The following is a 17,218-nucleotide window of genomic DNA, read 5'->3' as shown; positions in this document are numbered from 1 at the left end:
GCTTCTGATTTTATACGTGTAGTCTTCTCCTAATGTGATGACGGTCTTTCTACCATATCACTCCACTGACGTATCTATATAGTAGAAGCACACCCAGGCCTATTTTTAATTGAAACTTTCAAAACGAGGCCCTCAAAATGAGTCGCGTTTATTTTAATATCACGAGTCCGTCAATTATGAAACTTGAGAAAATAGGAACATACGTGTATTTCGCCTCGAAATGAGTTATTTCTCCCGACGTTGGTTACACCGTTTACTGAGCGGACTTGCGCCTAAGCGCACTCTTCAAGTATCTTATTTTATCGGGACTGGGCTCCGCTGACGGCAATAAATACGCGGAAAGCTATCGCCACATTCTAAGTGTCATTCGGTGATTATATTTATATGAATTTTTGATCCGCTCTGTAGCTTTCTTGTTTGCACATTTTTGTTCATTATTTGCAATAATATTTTTAATTCGCCTGTTTTAAGAGACTTAATTCAGACGTTATTTTGAACCGGTCCTTCAGGGCTGTACATATTTATTAATGCTCAGTTTTATATTTCATACCACGAGCAATAGAACTTGGAAGAAGCTTAAGCTTCGTCTTTAAGGGTGGAACGCTATAAGGTTATCGGGCCCCGTTCGCAAAGCATTCTCATATCAACCCGCGCTCTTTCCCAAGCTGCGCAAGCGTTTGTGCGTGGCCTAGTAGGTAGCGTTGCGTGTCACGTGACGTCACATGACGTCACATGACGTCATGTGTGTTCAATGTTATTAGATTAGCTCAGTTTCGAAACTGCTCATAGACGCTCCATGCACGTGCAGTACTCCCTCCCCTCTCCCGCCACTCGCCTCCCATAAGGTACCTATAGACTGGAAAAGTAGCGACAAGCTTTGATCATGCCGCCCAGCTCAGCGGTAGGCCGGTGTAGGGCACGTGACCTTCTCCTATCGTTCCACCTCTTTGGCAGCCATGAAGGATCCAGCCAGCAGATTTTCCCCGTGTCTCGTGTGTCTCGTCGACAGCTGCGTCGCAAGCTACGCCGGCCTCACGTTACGTCGTACAAACCTGTACTTGTTTAGAGGTTCGTGCCAGTTTCGCTTTTGTCGTTGGTCGTGCAGCTTTCCGTTTCTTTTTGTAGCTGGATGCTCGTTTTTTCTTTCGCCACGAGTTGCGTTGTCGAACGGCCGATATGCCTGTTTGCTATGCCGTGAACTGCATGCAGCACGCGAAGGTCATGGCAAGAAGTTGTTCTGGATTCCTCGTGCGAAAAGAAAACACCACAAGAAGAAAAGTGTAGTTGCACCGAATCCGAAGGAAGAATTTCCACCCACGACAGGGACAAAAGTGGGTGAGGTGAGTAACGTGAACTTATAAAATGGTTTGGAGACTTAACACAGCAATAGGCTTAGCGAAATTGAGTGATTCTTTTATATGAATTGATCGTGAGAGTGTGTTTTTTCGCTAAGTCTCACGTTGTACTTAAATACACACTTCCTAGCGCAATATTGGTCGCGAATGCAGGATTTAAAGAGCGTGTGAAAAAAAAAGTAAAAAAGGAATGAAAATTTTGCCCGCAGCCGGAGTATTGCCGATCGCACATTGTACCAAATCGTATCGGTACGAGCAGATTGGTCAGAAAATGCATACTGCTTCAGCAATGCGAACCATTTCCGACGCTGTACGCAGATCTTAAATTCCTAAGAATTGTGAGCCGGTCCCTTACGACAGTGTGTTGCTATCCCATTCACAGTGTCATTATTTTCGCGTACATTGTCTTGTTTTTTTATAATTGTGGGCCACTAAGAAATGAAGCGTACCGATCTCAAGCAGAAATTTCTTTCCTGAATGCCTTTTTTTAGTTTTCTTTATAGGATCACTTCAATGTTGATGAGTTTGAACCACTCATTATCTTGAACACAAATAAAGAAAAAAAAACTGAAACAACATGCTACACCTAGCATCTCCTCCGATCGGCCAACTCCAAAAGCAAAAAAAAAAAAAAACACCGCGCAAACGAATCAGAGAGGATGATTCTGGTATGTACATAATCTCGACCAAGATGACATTCTTCAATCAGTCCCTGCTGTCTTACCTACTAGATCAATAGTCAAAAGCATTTTGACTCCTCATGAAATGCGTGCTCATGCCGTTCATGTCTTCTATGCAGCCAAGGCCAGGTCAGGTGTTAAAGATGAGTGCACATTCGAGCCAGACCACGCAGCAACAGATACGTTCGGTATGTTTGTCTTGTGACCCATCTCTTACGACGTCTTGTGGGTGCTCACACCGTTTATTTGTTTTGTACAGTTGCAGAGAGGTCATGTGCCAAGAGATCCTGCACGTCGCAGTCAGACCCCACAGCAACTGGTAAGCGTGGTTTGTTTACGTGCTGTAACAAATTTCTTACTACGTCTTTTGGATGCTGACACCATTTATGTGTTCTGTGCAGCTACGCAGAGCACAAATGTCGAGGCGTGCTGCAGATCCGACAAAGTCCACGCAACAAAAGGTAAGCTTAGTCAATTATGTGCCATAACAATTTTCTTACTGCATCTTGTGGGTGCTCACACCATTTGTGCGTTCTGTGCAGCTACGGAGGGGTCTAGTGCCGACACATACTGCATATTCGAGCAAGACCACGCAACACTGGGTAAGTTTAGCTCGCTTACGTGTCGTAACGATTTTCGTACTGCGTCTTGTGGGTGCTGAGATCATTTATGCATTCTGCGCAGCTACGAAGAGGTCGAGTGCAGATACATCTTGCACGTCTGACCATATCCACGCAACTACAGGTAAGTTTAGTTGGTTTACATGCCGTAAAGGTTCTCCTACTCCGTATTTGGGTGCTCACACCAGTTATGTGTTCTGTGCAGCTACGAAGAGGTCAAGTGCCTAGAAATCCTCTACATCCGACCATATACGCGCAACAACAGGTAAGCTTAGTTGGTTTACGTGCCGTACTGGTTCTCTTACTACGTTTTTTGGTTGCTCAGACCGTTTATGTGTTCTGCGCGGCTACGGAGAAGTCTAGTGCCGAGACATCCTGCACAACCGTTTATATCCCCTCAACAACAGGTAAGATTAGCTGGTTTACGTGCAGTGTAATGGTTCTCTCACTACGTTTTTTTTTGGTGCTCACCGCATTTACGTGTACTGTGCAGCTAAGAAGAGGTCAAGTGCCGAGACATCCTGCAACTCCAACCAAATCCACGCAACAACCTGTAAGCCTAGTCTGAATTTGTTCTGTGACCATTCTCTTACTGAGTCTTCGGGGTGAAGTGCTTTACATCAGATATAACTTGTTTCACTGCCTCATCCACACAAGTGGCTCTACTGAAGCGGCTAAAAGAACTCGAGACTGAACTCCAGGCTACACAACGGAGGCTCAGACTAGCACAGAAACAGAGATGCCAAGCACTTGCGGCGAAACAGCGCCTTACTGCTGGACTAAAAAAGTACATGAATGAGGACCAAATGCAATGCCCTGAAGAAAACACAATGAGGGGAACTCGATTGAATAAGATGACGATTATGAAAGCCTTAAAAGTAAGACTCTTCTGCAGAGCACGGGGCTACGATGTTGTAAAGGAACTTCGGCAACCTTTGCCCTCAGAACGTACGCTGCAACGTCGCCTAAAACGGTACAAGTGTGCTCTGGAGTTACTTCATGACATTATGGCGTATCTTGCATTAAAGGGGCACTGACACCCCAAAGGTCGTATTCTTTTTTATTGTCTAAAACGATGCAAGTTGTAGTCATAGACACGCAAAAAAAAAAAACGCATCTAGAAAAAGAACTCTTCCGCGCGCCCGCGCGCGCGCCTTTTTATCTTTGGCGTTTATATCTTCCGCGCTCACCTCCCCGCTTCTTTTGATCGGTGATTTCAAAAATAAAAAAATTTAAAAGCTTTGTAGGCGACATTTCTATAACATTTAAGAACGGCAATCGTAAGACATGTTTTTTGACGCAATTGCGAACGCAATACGGCCTTTCTTTTTGAAATACCAAAAATCAGATTGCGGTGTAATATCGTTTCCTGGATTTATATCCTCCCTCGGAAAACTTGGCGGCGCTCGAGCAGAGGCTTATCGCCGAGTCGGGGAAGAAACCGGTTTTTCCCCGCGCCGGCACCCTTCTATCCCGCCTGCTCACCTCCTCCTCGCTTCGAGTCGCGGTAGCTGCGGCGCTTTGCTTCACAGCGTGGAGCCGAGGTCCAAAAGAAAGTCGAGTCGCAGGAGACCGCAAAATTTGACTCACTGCACTGGCGCGGATCGCGCGGGAACTTTGAATTAGGCATTTGGAAATTGTTCTTTTTTAATCCAGAAATACTGAATTCCCAAGGTTCACATTTTGAGCGTAATGTCCCGGCATCATTTTCAGTCGTTTCGGATAATAAAATAAAATATTATTTTGATGTGTCAGTACCCCTTTAAAGGTATGTACAGATATGCCTCTTGCTTTGACCATTGATACTTGTTGCGGCCACATGCATTATTGTTTGAATCAGTCCACTTACAATTTTACTATTTGCAGGTTAATGTCACGCCACACTGATACTCCACGCAATTCAACTCAAACGAGGACTGGCCTATGAAGCCTTATCTGGCAGGGTGCTTGGGCCCCCCACCCTTCCTCTAGCAGATGGAACGGTGCCAGCTCATGGTTTGGCCACTCACGGGCTTGTGTTTACGCTTGGTGGAGTAAGTACGCGCTGGAAACAAACTATCGCCTATCATTTGACTGGTTGCTCGCTCCATGCCAAGACTGTGGCAGACTTTATACTCGGGATTATAAAGGCTTCTTAAGCAATTTACTTTATTATAGATGTAGTTTTTACAGATACCTGTGGCGGAAACCAGGGCCTTTGGAAATCGTTCGGAATAGCTGTTGGAAAGCACAGCAAACAAAAACTTCAAGTCCCCACCCATGCGATAAGACCAGGAAGCTGCATTTCATGGCAGATGTTTCGCAGCTCTTTAGGAACTTAAAGAATCACTTGACGAAGGATCACAAATTCTTTGTGCCCGAGGAAGTTGTAAAAAGACTTGGACTTCCAGGAGACCAGGTGTCAATCTAGCCTATTAAAAAGCTTGCAGAAATCGACAAGGCAGACCTGAAGCTGTCTCTCCAATTGAAGCCTTCCTGCGTGAATCCTAACCACTACGATGAAATGAAAGTGGGACCAGCATTCAGTTTGCTGAACAGTGGCACAGGCGCTGCGTTGCGTTTACTAGTGGATGACGGAACGCTGGAGAAGTCAGCAGTAACAGCTGCGTGGTTTGTCGAAACTATGTTCAGGTGGTTTCGCCTTATGACTTTAAGAACGACCAAACTGGCTCTCAGTCATTTTGATGATGTACAGTATGGCAAGGCAGTTGCATTTATAGTGGAGATTATTCAACTTTTTGAGTAACTCTCTATTGTTGATGGAGGAACGATTGCATGGAAGCCAACACAGACTGGATTCATCCTCGCTACCACGTCTGTCTTGGAGGTACATAAGCTTCTCCTTGAAAGCTACGACTTCAGGTTTGTTTTCCTGAGCTGCTTCAGTCAGGATGCGGTCGAGAACTTGTTCTCAAACCTGCGGTGAGAAAACCCAGTGACTCATGTGATGTAGTTCAAAAGCACACTTCGTGCCGCTACGATGGCTCAGTCCATACGCCCAAGCAAAAATGGCAGCTATACCGAAGACGATTGCTTCCTTCTGGCCGGCATAAAGCTAAATGAAAAGACAACCAAAAAAAAGTAGTGTTGCTTCCCCTCCAGCTTTTCTTGGTCTAGATAATCCAGAACAAGAATCTCTTGAGTACCTGGCGGCATATTTTGTGGCACCAATCAAGAAAAAGAACTGGTGTGAAAGCTGTAGGGCAGCCATAACTGGAACAACTAGAGCGAACAAACTCACATTGCTGAAGTCGTATAACAAGGAGAGCTTGACACTAGCAGTAGTTTGGCCTGCAGTACTACAGGCTGTTTGAGACTGCGGAAGGCTATATACGCAGCAACCAAGAAGGCCTTATACCAAATAAGTTCATAGTGTCCAACTTGCAATCCACTGTTCAAGCAGTTCCCAAGCAGCAGTTGCTACTGGGGAACTGCTTCCGGACTTGTCGTGGAATTAGTGAAGTGCTCCTTTCAACTTTCTTGACGACACGAATGCGTATTCTAGTGAGAAATAAAACCAGCGGCTCTTGGAGAGTGGTCGGGACAGCCAAAAGTGTGGCAGCTGAAGCATCGGTATGCATGTCGCTGCAAGCAGCATTCGGTAACTTGGGTGTTTTGTACTGCCCGAGTGCTTTGTATCATGTTTCCTGATCATGTAAACGACTCTTTTTGTATTTCTTGAGTTTTACTTTGTTTATTAGATAATTAACTTTCACGTAACATTTGTTGATTGTTTCGAGCTACATTCATACTTAACGGAACGCTGACAACCCCCAAAATGTCTATTTTATTTTTGTATGGCGATTTATTAAGGTGTCAGAAGACTACCTATCAATATCTCACTAAAGCGTCGCATATATTTTGAATAGTTAAAAAAATGCAACTGCTCAGAAATGAAACTGGACTGGAGAAGAAGAGGAAATACAGAGAAGGAGGGTTGGCGGGAGTCACATGGCTGTGCAACCTTTTTTTTTCTTCAGTCAACATATTGGTGGCTTTTCAGAAGCCACAGAAAATGGGTATCAAATTTCTCTTATATTTTTAATATTGAGTGTATCCTTTCGACGATTCATGACTTTGATTATATTTTGTGGTTGCGTCTCCACCATAGAAATCGTCACGTGACCACGGAGAAGAGAGTGAGTACGAATCAAACCGGCGAGTTCTCGATTCGTTGTTTTTGGGTGGAAAGGATACGAATTTGGAGCCACAAATTGTGTTCTGGGTGGTCGTGTTGTGATATGTCATGTGCAAATAAAAGCCTTGTAGACCATAAATACACTCTCAGTCTCCCCTTAAACCTCTTGTAAACATTCAGTGTTGTATATGTATATATTAGTGTTGTATACATATATTTCAGACGAGTGCTTAAAGTAATAAATTTTTTGTGTACTGTCGTTGTTATTAAAACTGGCTAGTGTGATCCCTTTTCATAAGTTTCATGTTTTGTCTTTTAAGTTTGTTTCGTGTAATAACTTTTAATAAATTTTCATATATTGTCTTTGTTGTGAAAATTGTATGTGAGCATGTTTATAAGTGTTTCCATTCACTGCTGTTTGGCTATGGTAGTCTGTGGTAATTTGAAAATAAATGCCAGGCACATATTTTAATACCAAAATCCGTTTGCTTTTCTCTGCGAAAATTTGTTTTCCCAATCTGGTAATGACCAAAACCTAAGTTGGACATTTTTGCTATTAGTAAATATAGAGGAGGCAAAACTTACCAACTGCCATGTCAACATATTCATTACAGATCTACATAATACAACATATAAATCATGTGTCACGATCTTTTCTTTTGTACATAGCTCGTGTAGTTTATGTTAATTTCTGGCAAAAAAAAAACCGTAGGCTTCGCACAGCCTAAAAAGATGCTTACGGGGGCCCTGCAGTCATGTTTCAGCCTCTACCTTTTTTGCGGTTTCCACGTCTCTTGGGGTTCGGGCAAGCAGCGGGCACGGAGAGAGTAACTAATTATCAGCGCGTCATATATTAACCGGACGACGCGGAAACCTCCTCCACCGACGAGGGCGACCTGCGGTACCGAAAGCGCGCAAAATGCGACGTCTTTGGTCCTGAGCTTAATACTGGTCAGAGCCGCTAAAAAGCTTTTTTTTAGTCGAAATACAAAATATAAGTGGCGCGAACCGTTTCGCTTAGTTATAAAAGTAGTTTATGTTCACTATTTTAGTTAGAAAAGAAACGAATGCAGTATAAAGTGCGGAAACAAGAAATGACCCGTCGACATACCCGCCACCAAGCGGTGGAAAAGGCGGCGCACATTAGAAAGGAGTAGTTGGATCAGGCGCCGACACGGAAAGGTCCCGGATGTACGCGGCGGCGCTGCGGTCGTATAAACAGGAGGATCCGACCGGCTCCGAGCGTTCCGGAGGCCTTCGGCGAGAAGCTTTGTCTTGCGGTTTGGCCGTTTGGCGGTATGGCAGAGCAAAGTGGCTCTCATTCTGAACTTTTCTTTACGCCGTCTTTGCTGTCGTTTTTGGCCAATGAAGTGTCATGCCGAATTAGTGTTTAATCACGCAGCAAATTCAATGAGAGCGTCTCCGGCAGCCGGCTGCATACAGCCTACCCAGAACACGTTTTAGTGACGCCCTCTCTCGCCGTCGACACGAAGTGCGACAGCCGTGAGCACTTGATGAGCTCACTACCCCTTCTCTAGTTCACGGCCACTCAAGCAACCAAGGACGTCATGAGGGAGGTTATTTCTAGAGCGTAGCTCTTAGGCGCCCGTTTCCGGTTTGAGCGGCGTCGCCGTCGGCGTAACCGCACGGTGCATTATGGGTAAATTTCCCCACTAAATCTAGGGAAAATTTCCCCGCTAAATCTAGCGGAAAAATTTCCCCGCTAAATCTGGCAGGAAAGTTTCCCCGCTAAATTGAGCGGAAAATTTTCCCCGCTAAATCTAGCGGGAAAATTTCCCCGCTATCTCTAGCGGGAAAGTTTCCCCACTAAATAGCGGAAAAATTTCTCCGCTAAATCTAGCGGAAAACTTTCCCTGCGAAATCTAGCGGAAAAATTTCCAAGCTAAATCTAGAGAAAAAATTTCCCCGCTAAATCTAGCAGAAAAATTTCCCCTCTAAATCTAGCGGAAAAATTTTCCCGCTAAATCTAGCGGGAAAATTTTCCCGCTATATCTAGCAGGAAACTTTCCCCGCTAAACGTAGCGGAAAAATTTCCCCGCTACATCTAGCGAAAAATTTCCCCGCTAAATCTAACGAGAAAATTTCCCCGCTAAATTTAGCGGAAAACTTCCCTGCTAAATCTAGCAGAGAAGTTTCCCCGCTAAATCTACGGGAAATTTTTCTCTGGGTGGTCACGTGACCTGGGGGGTCACGTGACACCCCGAGGTCACGTGAAACCCCAGGTCACGTGACCCTCCCCCTTCCCGACAACAAGTAAACCCTCAGTACCCTTTCTTCCTCTTCCTCAAGAGCTGCGCTCTGACGTCACATGTGGCTCTGCGCGTTGCATGATGGGATTTTATGGTGCCACCGACGCCGAGGCCAGATTTTCTGTAACAAGTGCTCCTAAACGCTGTCATATTAAAATTAGACCCAAATATAGCTCGAGCCGACGAACGCTGCTGCAGGGTGCGCATATCGAAGGGAAATTTATGTCACAGGCAAATACCCTTTTGTACAACCTTATACTGTTAAATCACGTGTCATTAAAAACTCTAAAGTGAAAAGATTTTTTTCTTTTTTTTCGAATGGGTAATCAAAGTACACTTCCTACTCTGCGTCTTACCCTGCAGAGGCGCTGATTAGCCGATCACTATCGAACATTCGATATGATGGTCTTTGAAATATCTGTGTCACAGAGATGTAGTATACACTCTATCTTTCAAATCCACTGCCTCGGGTGTTTGTGGAAAGAAATTGCTGGCAAAACCGTCGGGGTTGCTATTTTTCTGTTTATGCTTTTGTTGCACTCTCTCAAGTAGTACACAAAGCAACAGAAAAAAACGAGGTTGTTTATTTCTGTGGAGTTTTGTTGTAGACTACGTCTCAATGTGATAGCATCGCGACGTTTATCCCGTGAAGGCCGTATTCCGGTGAATAAATTGAGAGGAACATCATTCCCTCACTCAGTCCTTGATCGTAGCATACCGATCATACCTTTCTTCTCTGACCAAATCCAGATGCTGTTCTTTCTTTTACGGCGTCTCATTGGCACGACGAACACGCTGAACCAAGGTACGAAGCCACCTAATTCTGTAATGTCCCTTTCAGTCCACTACATTTCCTTGACAGGCATTGTGCAGACGACAATAGCACTTCCAAGAAGTGCGTGTCTTCATTCGTAGGATAAACAAAATGAATGTATGGTCTTGTTTATATCCTTTATATATGGCATTGGGTGGCCGCCATTTATTGTAGAAATATATCTACCCGTCTTTTTTTTTAAATCTTGCTTTAAAGTTTGCATCTTGTTATAATATCTGCTCTAAAAATGTGTTTCTTATTGTTGAGGAAAGAACCCGAGCGCGTCCGTTTTGTTGGTGGCCGTTTTATTCTCTCGTGCCCCGATCCTGCCGTTCGTGGTCTCGTGTTTTCCTGTCGTCTCTTTCTTGTTCTGGTAGTTGAATTCCCGTAATCTACAACAACTTCCCGCGCCGGCCGAAGAAATGAGAGACAAGACAATACACGAGGGGTCAGTGACAGTACTGTGAAAACAAAATCCCAAAAAAAGCGCGGGGTCAAAAAAAGCCGTTAACACACAAGCAGAAGGAAAAGAAACGTTGTCGCAAGCCAATTAAATAGAGAGTAGGGGACGAACTCCGAGCTCCGTCTGGAAGCGGCACGGTCTGCGGGAACAAGTCCAGGTCCGACAGCACCAGAGCGCGCGAGCTCACGTTGGGAGACGAGGCGCTCCGCCGACACACGGGCGCCACGCAGTCGCCGTCGCAGTCCAGGTCGATTAGGGTGCCCTCGCAAGAGCGTTCCTCATCCTGCTCCTCGGGTATGGGTGTCGTGTCGTCTGCGCCCATCTGCAACCTGGGCGAGAGTGCCTGGTTGTTGGCGTAGACGGGACCCAGGTGGTGGTAGTCCCTCCGCCCCAGGGAGTGCCTCGGGGCCGGAACGGGTGTCGGGGGCGGCGGTGGTGGCAGGCATGGCGGCGGGGGCTGCCCGGGGGGCCAGCCGCCCCCGCAACGATGAGACGGGGCCTGTCCCATGGCCGAGCAGCAGAACTCCCTTGCCGAGCCGCAGCCCAGGCCCTGAGGCAGCGTTTGTTCCATCTCGGGCACACGATTTGGTCCCGAACTCTTGCGACGCACTGTCTTTCGTTCCCCCTCGGAGTGTCCCGAGAAGAGGTAGGTGATGGAGCCCGGCAGCAGATCGTCGAAGCTGGACGCCTTGTAAAGCCTGCTGGCCGCGTTCTGGTTGAAGGGGGACAGATACTCCCAGAGTAGGTCCCTTGAACCACCCAGCCAAAAATGGTTTCAACGGCGGTTAAGGTTCGACTCATGCGTTGGATCCTTCCCTTGACCACTTGCCAGTAGACATCTGAGCCTATTAGGACGCTTATGTTATTGTCCACTCTTGTGTCAAAATCTGGAGGAATGTCTGCGGCCTGAAATCCGTTTGAATGAAGTTGCGTCAGCAGATGATCATCAAGTTGCTGGTGCGATAACGTGCACAGCTCGGGAATTTCCAGTGCTTCAAATGTCACCTTCTGATTGCTACGATGGCCCTGAAGGGTCACAGCCACGCGTCGACAGGAGTGTTTGGTAGCTGTATTGCCAAACGTGTAGATGGTTAGATCTTCTCGGCCTACAACTTCGCAGCCGAGTTCTTCAGAAACATCCCGTCTGATGAACGTGCGCTGGCTGCCAGTATCTAGCAAGAGTCTTACGAGAACATTTCTTGGTGTCCCTGACGCCCACGCTCTAGCTGTTTGGAGGAGGACAGGAGAAGAACAGGAGTTGCTAGCTGGCGCGCTAACAATGTATGTGGCGTGTTCAGGGGGCTCTCCAGGTTGCGGAGTGTACGATGGGACTGGCAGGGGACGTGACAGTTCACAAAGGATGGTCAAGTGATGACCCCCACATGTGGAACACGACAAGCTTCTGCCTGAACGGCAAACACGAGCGATGTGATTTCGCTTCCCACATTTAAAGCAACAGCGCGCTCGTGCAAGCTTGGTTCGCTTATCTTGTGTTGAAAGTGGGGCCTGGCAGTTTTGGAGTTCGTGCTCCGGGGAACCACAGAAAGGGCAAGCAGTTGATCGGTAGCCTTCTGATTCCGTCGATAGCGCGAGAGTTGAAGGGTGATTTGCCGAAACTGATTCTTGAGGTGTCGTTGGCGCTAGCCCTCGTCGAAATCGGTAACTTGCTCGATCTATTTGGCCATCTTCTCGTATTTCGACTTGTATCCTCAAAAACTTCATGATAATATTAACTTGGTCTTCTGGAGCCAGGTCCGGTGTACTCGTTGAAGATGGTGGTGTGGATTCTCTCAGCTTCTGACGGTAAAGGATAGCCAGGTCAGCGGGAAGGCAGCGCATGAGAACTCGATGGAGAACGACTGCGTAGCTGCTAGGTGGAACCTCCAACCCTTCAAGAGACGTTGTGCGGAAACGTATTGCGTCGTGAAGCTGACGAAGTTTTGCCACGTCGCTGGAGGTGTTAATCACGGGTAAGTTCAAAAGCTGATCAATGTGATCGTCGATTAGAATGTCACGTCGTCCAAACCGGTCCTGAAGTGTTCGTACTGCGAGTTCGTAGTTTTGGTCGGAGAGTCGAATTCCCTCGACGGCGCGTTTAGCGTGGTCTGTTAGATACGTCATGAGATATTTAAATTTTTCTATTGGTGGAAGATCGGGGTTTGCGTGGATGGTAACTTTAAAATGGTCCCAAAATCCCTGCCAATCGCGGAGGTTACCGGCAAACATGGGGACTTGCAGTTTTGGAAGGGCGACGGTCCGGTGGCTCCTTACTATTGTTGCGGTTGATGGAGGGTTGACGGGAGGTGCCTCCGGGAGCCGAGGTTGAGCGTTGGTGGCGAAAGTGTCTAGGGTGTAGTGGAGACGCGTGAGAGAGGTGCTGATGCGTAGCCGGTATTTTTTTGCACCCTCCACTTCGTCCTCCAAGGCGTCGTCCGTGATGGCCGAGAGGATGTCGCTGTCGAGGTCTTTGAGTGCGGCTTGTTTTTGCGTGAGGTACTCAAGTGGGATTCGCAGTTGGACTTCAGTGGAATCCGGGTTCTCCAGGAGAGCGTCGATTTGGGCGAGAGTGCGAGAGACGGCGGAGCGGACAACGCCACGGGTTCTGCGGAGGCGGTCCATGGCTTCTCAAGGGGTTTCGGCACCAAATTATGTTGAGGAAAGAACCTGAGCGCGTCCGTTTCGTTGGTGGCCGTTTTATTCTCTCGTGCCCCGATCCTGCCGTTCGTGGTCTCGTGTTTTCCTGTCGTCTCTTTCTTCTTCTGGTTGTTGAATTCCCGTAATCTACAACACTTATCACGGTTCTAGGCTTTATTCATCCGTTCAACCATTATTTCTAGAAAGGTCACGCCAAATCAGTCACCCCATCAGGGAGGGCAGGACGAAGCACCATGCACTTTATACCAAGTGTGTTATTGTGTCTCGCTATCAGTATGGCATACATCCCACACGTGTATACCTCTTACATATTTGCTCTATATGCTTTTTTACCTAAAACAAACCTTCTCAACTCTAAACAGTAAGAATAATTTCGCGTTTGGTATCCCGTTTAAAACAAAAATCGTGCTCTAGCATAACCTCTTTTTATATTTTTCTATTCTGAGAGGCAGAATTTATATTTTGTTTCGTTATGGGAGGCCATGACCATATGATTTAGCGGGCCGCCCAGGGGACTCCCGCACTTTTTTGTTGCCTGTAATCAACGAATAATCGCCGAGCACCCTTTATCACTTCAGCAGAGACTTTGCAGCGCCTGGGAACGCTTAACCTTCCGAATGAGATTCAGCGTTTGTTTACCTCATCAAGACTATCTCCCGTTGCCACTTTTCTCTGAGCCCTTTTTCTAGCGTTCATTTGCTGTCTCCGGCACTGCTTGTCTTGCTGCTGTTTGAACGTTCTCGGTACACATGTCAGATGCGTCTTCGTGCCTTCTACAACGCTGCGTTTGTGGCCTCTTTATAAGTGCGGAGATACCTCTCGATATAGGTCATGCCATGGTTGTTGCCAAAATATTTTTCCACGCTCAATATTTTTTACAATATTTTTAGTGGTGTTTTTTCAATCGTTTCATAATGCCAACTCATTTGTGAACTCTCACTAAAAAACAAGCCGCGTAGTCAATATTTCTAATTGTAGCAACATCCGCAATCTAAATCACAGCAGAAAGTCGTATGAAACACACAACACTGTTCTGATAGTTCCTATTATATGTGAACGGGGTTGCAAGCTTATGTTTCGTGATATATCTCGCAATACATGCATGCATGACAAATATTTTCGGTAAGTACAAGAATAATGATCATAATATTAATACATTTAGCAATCATAAAAGTAGGTTGGAAGTTCAGGTAATTAAATCTGTTCAAGCATCTTGACTACACCTCAGGCCCCTTTCAACTACACAGCTATGGAGAGAAAAAAATGTTAAAACTATTTATTATAAATCACAGTTGCAAATTTTTTCTGCGTAATAATCTATTAGTTTATATCTGATATACATTTCTAACATTTGCTTCGTTCTTCATGGTCGTCCCAGATTATTGATTGCAATGTCCGTGCATTGAGCTTTCTGGGTGTGTTCGATTATACGAATTCTCTAGCTGTTTCTTCCAATTTTAAGAATCATATTTATATGGGCATATTAGTATGATGTAATGGTAATTTATCTTATCTTTGTAAGTCTACGAAATATACACTAATCGGAGACAGGATACATTATTCAGGTTAGCGACATTCTAAACGTGCTGATGTCATCAAGACACTAGCCTTCATATGCTCGGCACTCCTAAACCTCGAAAGTGATTAATTACCTCCTGCGGACAACGCTCTTTCTGTCAGTCGAACGCATAGAAAAGTGTTCTACCGTTTTCTCATGAGTCATAAAAAATAAATAAATCATATACCGCAAATTCAAATTTAACATTAGCATTATATCGGAAAATTGAATCACTAATATATAGATCGCAATTTCGAAATTTTGCTTTGTTGTAAATTATAATAAATTTCAAAATTATACTAATATATATTTCTTTTTTTAATTTGAGCTTTCTATGTACACGTTATATTATGTAATGGACTAGCGAGAATGGTATTTAGTATATGATAATAATTAATTAATTAATTATTGTTGTGTTTGTGCCGACAACAGCTAAACCACCGAATAATAACTGGTTTTATTCGGTGACGGCCATCAGCGACCGCTTATCCTGCTGCCACTCGAAAGTCCCTGCACGCGCTCTCTGCTCGTGCACGCACGTCGTGCTCGTCGTCGTCGTCGGTGCACTAGTTCAATTGCGATCGATTATGACACTTCTCCCCCCTTTAGAGACAGCCACCATATCGGTCAGGCAGCCTCCTCAGGCGTACCGGTCTGGATGATGCTCCGTCGGGTTGCGTGCTAGAGACAGGTACTGGCGTATTGTGCTCGACGTTTTCCTTTGGTGGTTCACCGTTGATTGGAATAGTCCACTGGGGCACTGGGCCTTGAGCTGACTTTCTACTCGTGTCCTCTAGACACGCTTCCGTAACTGGCTGGTTTGATTGTTGGTCAGCTCGGTTGCTGATGTGGTCCTCATGGCGCCGAACAGCCCCTCGCTTCGTAGCGACTAGCCAGGATCGAGATCCCATCCTCGTCGCCAGTGTTGTGTTTGTGCCGACAACAGCTAAACCACCGAATAATGGTCACCACGCCTCTGTGACCAGCGTGCAGCAAATCCAATACTTGGGCTCTGCATGCTGTAGGAGCTATAATTCTTGAACCGCGAGTGAGAGAGCGGTTGACGGTCGACAGCTCATTCGCGATACTCTTGTATGGACGATAATCTTCGCCCTTCAAACTTTGTAGGCGTCCTTCTTGAACAGCCTTGTACACGTGGGTCAAAATCTTGTCTTGTCCTGTCATTTCTGCAATCTTCTCAGGTGAAAGTTGAGGAATTGGAGAAAGTGCCAACATTAGCACGTCTCCCGGCAGGCAGGGTTCGTCTACATTGCCTGGTAGAGGCAGTCTGCTAAGTGCATCCGCGTTCTGGTGACACGAACCTCGCCTGTATACCAGAGTGTAATCGTAGGCACTCAGTTTGACGCACCATCTGGTCATACGTGGAGATAGTACCTGTGGAATGGGTTTTGTTGACCCGAGAATTCCCAGAAGCGGTTGGTGATCTGTATAAATTGTGACGTGCCGCCCAGCAATGTACTCGTGAAAGTGTTGCACGGCGTACACAATGGCCAACCCTTCTTTGTCGAGCTGGGAATAATTCTTTTCTGCAGCACCCAATGTTCTTGACGCGAAGGCAACTGGGGCTTCACGTTTCAAGTCATCTTCCTGTGCAAGTACTGCTCCCACACCATACGGCGATGCGTCACACGAGAGCAGCAACGGCTTGTTTTCATCGTAGTGCGCCAAAACTGTGGACTCCTTGACCAGCCGCTTTAGTTTCCGGAAAGCCTCCTGGTGCTTGCCTTTCCATTCCCAAGAAACATTTTTCTGTAGAAGTTCATAAAGATCAGCTGCAGTTGTGGCTCTATTCTTAAGGAAACGATCGTAGAAAGCCAGCAAGCCCAGAAACGCTTGCAGTTCCGTTTTTCCAGTCGGCTCTGGTGCGTCCAAGATGGCCTGCACTTTTTCATCCGTAGTATGTACTCCCGCGGCGTCAATCTAGTGCCCAAGGAACTTGGCTTCGCTCACTGCGAAGTTACATTTTTCTCTCTTGAGGCGCAGACCTGCGTTTTCCAGTTGCGACAGTACTTGGTCTAGACGTGCTGCATGTTCTTCGCTGTCCTGTCCACTCACGATAATATCGTCCAGGTAGACGCTTACTCCCGGTATGCCAGCTAACGTCGTTTCCATTGTACGCTGGAAGATAGCTGGCGCTGCTGATATTCCAAAAGGCAAGCGTTTTACTTTGTACAAGCCTTTTATGGTATTGATGGTCAGAACCGCCGCGGCGGCTTCGGACACTTTCAACTGCTGGTAGGCTTGGCACATGTCCAACGTCGAGAATACGGTCCCTCCTCTCAGGTTCGCTAGGACTTCTCCTGTAGTTGGTAGCGGGTAGGACGCCTTTTTTGAAGCGGCATTGACTGTACTTCTGTAATCGCCACAGAGTCTGATTTCACCACTCTTTTTACGGACAAGGACAAGAGGAGTGGCCCAGTCTGAATGCTGTACTGGTTCGATTATTCCTTGTCCTTCCAGTCGGGAGAGCTCTTGGGTGACTGCTGGTCGCAGTGCAAGGGACACTGGGCGAGCCTTGCAGAACTTGGGGGTCGCTCCTTCCTCCAATTCCAACTGCACCAGGGGTCCAGCGTATCCCGAAATGTCCTCCTGGAATACTGCGGAATGGCTTTGCAAAACCGCCTGTACTTGTGGTGGCGTGTTC

General features: G+C 46.3%; 1 pseudogene; it reads left to right on the top strand.

The window, feature by feature from the left end:
• Positions 1–1,176: 1,176 nt before the first annotated feature.
• LOC120841756 lies at positions 1,177–5,065 on the top strand (annotated as a pseudogene).
• The last annotated feature ends 12,153 nt before the right edge of the window (positions 5,066–17,218 follow it).

Source organism: Ixodes scapularis, unplaced genomic scaffold, assembly GCF_016920785.2.
Source record: "Ixodes scapularis isolate PalLabHiFi unplaced genomic scaffold, ASM1692078v2 PGA_scaffold0__279_contigs__length_252992795, whole genome shotgun sequence".
Classification (NCBI taxonomy): Eukaryota; Metazoa; Arthropoda; class Arachnida; order Ixodida; family Ixodidae; genus Ixodes; species Ixodes scapularis.
The sequence above is the reverse complement of the archived record's forward strand: the minus strand, read 5'-3'. Positions and strand labels throughout refer to the sequence as shown.